Below are 6,363 nucleotides of genomic sequence, written 5' to 3' on the forward strand. Positions count from 1 at the left end.
GACGGGCCATTGGTGAAAGTAAAGCTGGACCATCACAAACCAGCTCGTACCGCACGTCACAGTGTGGCAAAATGTGCCTTGATGGCGTGGTTTAATGAATGGGTTCAGCTTTTACCCTTAAACTAGAGGAGAATTGTCACATTGTTCTGTAGTCACTTTGCATCAGGATTTTTATTTATTTATTTAGTAGTCTGTAAATAGACAACTTAAGGTATACAAAAAGCTATTGATCATTTATTGTTCAGGGAAAACACAGAGGTTAAGTGCTGACCTTTTCTGGCAGGCTATTTTATCCTCATATTTTGGGCAAATGTATTACTTTGATTAATGAATAGTACAAAATTAAAACAAGATCATACAAAAATGAGCACAGATTATAATTGAGGTTAAAATCTGTTTTTTTTTATTATTAGCTTATATCATTTTGTTTAATCATTTATTTATTCGTTCATTTTGGGATTTTTGTATGTGGTTTTATTGTGTTCACCGATTGCAAAAAAAATGTTTTAAAATTTTTGTAAATTTAAATAAAAGCTAATTTATGGCTCATACCCATATACAGCCCGATATTAGAGGATATCATACTGTATATCTGACAATCAGATAAGAAAACGAATAAATAATGTATGTATAATATGTATGTTTATTATGTATAATATATAAATGTGCATTTACATATTTAAAACGTGAAGAACTTTCCTTAATTGGATTTTTTTTTTCATCTTAAATAATTGGTCTAAAGCCTATTAGTAAAGGCCACAAGGGGGCACTCGTGAGTTCAGTCATTAGATTGCGTTTGATGCATGTGAATCTCTTCTATTCAGATCTGAAGACGCTTTTAGCATAAATCGTGACTGAGACTCGGTTGTCAGAAAGAGCTGTCAGCACCTGTGATGCCCTTCTGTCTGTGATCCAGATGCTTAGAACAGTTCACATCCCAAATCAATCCAACTCCAGAGTTTCTTCTCATGCGTCTTGTGTGTAAAGATTGAGAATAAGACATCTTCCTCTCCAAGGGATGCATGTTCACATCTGGTCAGTTTCTCGGCTTGACCCAACAAGCATTCATTGTGAACCTCTTGCTCTGTGCACAACATGTGCTGAACACACGTGTATAGACTAAACACAGTAACATGCCTCCGTTTATAGGGAATGTGTGATTTTTCTTAGGTGTTTAACTCTGCTACATGAAAGAGAGGAGTACAGAGAGAGTTTTTATAATGGAAAATGTTTTTGAGAGAAGTAATGAAGGTAGTCTTCTACAATGAAGTATGTTTATCTTACAATATACAACTTGAAATATTAAAAAATTTATATATCATTTGATCTGTTAATTTTACAGGTACGTCTGCAAGCTGTATTATAAAGATAGTTTAGTCTGGAAAAAATCTGCACTGTTCAAAGTCTCCTGAAGGAATAGGGATATATGACATATTTTAAACATCTATTTAAAGGGCCATGAAACCCCCGTCTACGGTTCATCTACCTCAGAATTTTTTCAAAAAATGCTTCATGAAGGGCGTAGAGCTCTGCGAGCAGAAGGAAGAATGAGCGTGGCTAGCAGAGCAGGGGGAGAAAGAGGGGAGTAAACAACTGTTGTCAGTTGTCAGTCACAAAATGAGACGCAAACTGTGAGGAGACTCATGATTTTATAGTTTACAAAGTTAAAATGCAAAGAAATAAACAGTAATTTAACACCCTGCTACATGTTATGCGTAATTTCATATGAACATAACCACAACTTGCTATATCATTATAAAGATAATCATGTAAACATTATAAATGAGGAGGACTTCTCCTCAATCACCGGGTCTGAATGCAGACACAGGGGATTGCAGTGCAGCAAGTCTCTTGTCTTATCTATTCCAACCATTAGCTCTGCCGGTAATCTGGAGGATTTTAATCATAGGCGAACACAACAACCCTGATACAGGCGATGTGTCTGAATGGTAGCAAACTCAATTGATAAAACACAAAGTCCACCATTCTAGAAATACTCGTACAGCTCCCCCAACAAAAAAATGCATGCTGCAAACCAACAGCTTTGCTGTATCGACCCTGACAGCAACACAGGGAAAAACATGCAACAAACCCTGTGAATCATGGAAACAAACACATACGACCCTTCATGAGCGACTAAATACTGCATGCCATGCGTGGCCGCAGTCTCACCCAGTAATTGGGTCTCACAGCTTGGCAGGTCTGCCTTACCTTCGGGTAAGCACATGCTCTCATGAATAATTAAGAAGCAGGGTCTCCTCATAGGATGAGAAAACTCAGCTACATCACCATTTTTGATCCCGCCCCAAAAATGATTTTAAACCCGGAAGAGGAAATTAACTGACAAAAGCTCAAAATTATCCAGTTTTCCCCACAAGTAAAGCTGACAGGTGCTCAACACACACAAATCTGTAAATCTAGTAGACGATTTGCAGATGAGCAAATGCTCTAATAAATACTTTTTTTCAGATGAACGCCAAAGATATGTCTCTGCTATGTACGTGTTTTATCATTAATTATTCCTTATGTTTTATGGAATACAGTGTTCATTATAAATGATTTGATTCTGATGGGTCAATGACCACATTCAAGTATGCTATTGCTGTTTGGCGCCATCTTGTGACTGAATAAAACTTACGTCAATGGGCTCTATGCACAGCTGGTGTTTTACAGCCAATGATGAATTTCCGGTGAAAGCCTAATGTGACTATATTCAATTTCATTACGTTCCTTTTACATCGATGCTGTGATGTAATTCAAATAAATTCCATAACATAGACTTAAGAATCTATTTGGTTGTTAAAGCGTAAAAAGAAATGAAAAACAGATTAAACGCAGGCATCGTCATTAGCGGCAGGCTAGCGCAGAAATTCCATTGAAAACACTTAATTTCCATATTTTAAAGACATGACACAGAAAAATCTAATTTAATGCAGAGCTCCTGGTTTGGTCTGATACCCACTTTATATCGTATCTCAGCGAGGCAGTTGGGATCCCTTTTTTAAAGAAATTAGACTTTAAACACAGGGATTTTGTATGGGATAACAATTAACTAACAATTTTAGAGTCTCAACAATTTAACAATTTAGCAGAGATGCCTAAACTAGGGAGAATGGTATAAACAGAGGTCGGGGGCCAGCTCCAAGTGGGTGGAACTTGAGCTCCAAGTGGGCTGTACAAACCTGGAGTTTTTAATTATTTAACGCCTTGTACATAACACGGAGAGCAATATTGTGCTTTATGAATGTCTGCACCTACCCCAACCTCACAGTAACCTGTTGAGTTTTATTAACCACTACACCACCTAAAACCAAGCTACTTGTGGCATAAGTCCCTCCCACTTGGATGTCACCCAATCTACTTGCAGTGTAATCCCTCTCACTTGGAGGTCTTCGGGCTGCAGCAATACCTAATTGAAATTATGGCCCATAGACCAAAGTTGGCCCATGGTAACCTTTGATTTGGCCCGACATCCCATCTCAGAATGGTTTAGACTATTTGATTAATTTATTGTTAAGCTACAAAAAAGTGATATGATATTAAACATTTCAATTTAAATGGTGTAAATAAATGAGATTTTGTTAACATCCGACAGATAACGGATAAAGCAGAGACTTTGGTGAGTGAATCAAGGTAAGGGCAGATTCTAATTGACTAGTGTATTCAGCAATGAACTCCAGTGTCATAAATGTGATTATATTTTGTAGTTTTGTTTGCTATGTGTATCTTCGGCCCACGGCTCTCAATAATATTTGGTTTTTGGCCCTTCATACAAAATAGTTTCGGCACCCCTGATTTAAAGTGTTAGTAAATTATAACAGCTGTTTTGTGTCCAATTTTGTGACATAGTAGCCATGTAATAAATGGAATAATGTACATCTAGGTGGTTTTTGCAGCCTATACATGTACACTGTAAAAATATCCATAAATTAGCAGTTTTATTTTGTTTTTGTAAATCATGTTTTTATTATTTTTTTCCATTTATCTATGTTTTGAATTGCATCATGGGAGCTTAACATTTTTTTCAATGACATTGAAAAGTTAAAAAAGTGACTTTTATTAACATTTACAATAGTTTAAAGTGATATATAGTCTGGTCTAGTTTTATGTTACAGTACAGAAATCTTAATAAGCTTAATAACTTCAACTGCCTGTACATTTTGTGTTTGTTTTACTTATTTAAGTTTATTCTTTATTTAAGTTTGTTATAGTTATATATTTATGATATATTTCTCCATATATTTTACCTTATACTATTTTAAATACTAAAATGTCAATGCACGGCAAGGCAAGCCAAGGCAAGTTTATTTATATAATACATTTCATACACAGTGGCAATTCAAGGTGCTTTACATAACCAGGAATAAAAGAGTCAAGAATTAATTAAATAAAAACACATTATATAAAAATACAGATTTATATTATTCAAATTAAGTTAATAAAAGTACCTTTGTAGAGTTGAACTTCATATCTCATTTTCGTCCACTTTTCTGGGGCCGGGTCGCAGGGCAGTAGTCTTAGGAGAGGACCTCAGACTCAGACACTTCCTCCAGCTGCTCCGGGGGAATCCCGAGGCGCTCCCAGGCCAGCCGAGAGATATAGTCTCTCGATCGTGTCCTGGGTCTTCCTCGAGGCCTCCTTCCGGTGGAACATGCCTGGAACACCTCCCTAGGTGGACATCCAGGAGGCATCCGAAACAGATGCCAGAGCCACCTCAGATGACTTCTCTCGATATGGAGGAGCAGTGGCTCTACTCCGAGCTCCTCCCGGGTGACAAAGCTCCTCACCCTATCTATAAGTGTGCGCCCTGCCACCCTGTGAAGGAAACCCATTTTGGCCGCTTGTATACGAGATCTTGTCTTTTCGGTCATGACCCAAAGCTCATGAACATAGGTGAGAGTAGGAATGTAGATTGGCTGGTAAATCGAGAGCTTTGCCTGTTTAGCTCAGCTCCTTCTTTACAACAACGAACCGATACATGATCCACATTACTGCTGCACACACATTACTGCCTTCCCTCACTCGTAAACAAAACCCCAAGATACTTGAACTCCAACCTGAAGAAGGCAAACCACCTTTCGAGGGTTAAACTTTCAACATCAAAGTCAATAGAGCAGAGATCAACATCCAGTAATGCAATTCACAACTGTAAATACACAAACAAGCATCTTTATATGAAACTATTCTCAGGTCAGAGTTCATTTAACTTTTGAAGGGATCAAAATGTGAAACATCTTCACACAGGCTTGCATTCCTGCTCTCCCAGATTCAAGAATGACGGTCAGTGAAATTAAAAGTGTAGTGTGACCGGCGGCTCTTAAACTGATCCAATTTTTTGTTGTATTGTTTGTTGTGAATGGAGATTAGGATGCAGTAATCCTCCAACAATACTGACTGGATTCAGCAGAGTTTTCTGCAGAGCCCACACAGGTCAGAATCATTAGAGAGAAGAATGCAGCGTCCAGAAAGAGACCTCGGCTCACCCCTCCTGAAGTTCACAAGAACTCTGCTGAACAATGGCAGTGTTGAGGCTGTACGCTGAAAATATCACAATTCAATGCAGAATCTATGTGGCTTCATTGAGCTGCATTAAATTGTTCATAGGCACTAGGCTCCTCAGTATCACTTTGTTTCAGGAGACTCTGAAATTTATTTCGGCATTGTTTGTTCTTATGGAGAACTTTGTGCTGCTGCAGTTGTTGTTCTTCTTTTAAAATGCTCTGTTCATCTGTTAAAGCAAGGCCATATTTACTTTATGATCAATATACTGCATGATGTAACATACCAGGCAGACACAGCAGCACAGGCTTCAAGTGGAGGAGCACATATGTGATATATTATTTAAAAGCGCATGAGAGGAGTTTGGATACCTCCAGAAAAGCTGCACATAAAGGAATATTTGCATCACTGCAGAATCTACTAGTATGACAGAGCGTGAAGAAGATTTTTTTGTGTTTAAAGTTTTACGTTGTGTTGTTTTTTTGTAATGTTACAAAAATGTAAAGCAGGAGAAATAGCTTTCAGGAAGGTTATACTTAGTGTGACAGATGCAAAATTACACACACACATACACACAAATGTAAGTTAAAATTGCACAGCATCTTATCAAGGTATCTAGGTTGGAAACTTTTTCAACTTTTTTTAATCGAGACAGCGTGATCAATAAGACATCATAGAGAATTGTAGATAGAGCAACAGAATGATACATAGACCGAACTATAAAACAATTGAAAGATGAATACATAGATTGACAGAGAAATAGACAGAACAATACATAGAGCAGTAGAATAGGTTGAAAGGTGATAGAACAATTGATAGATAGATAGATAGATAGATAGATAGATAGATAGATAGATAGATAGA

This window comes from Danio rerio, chromosome 11 (genome assembly GCF_049306965.1).
Source record: "Danio rerio strain Tuebingen ecotype United States chromosome 11, GRCz12tu, whole genome shotgun sequence".
Lineage (NCBI taxonomy): Eukaryota > Metazoa > Chordata > Actinopteri > Cypriniformes > Danionidae > Danio > Danio rerio.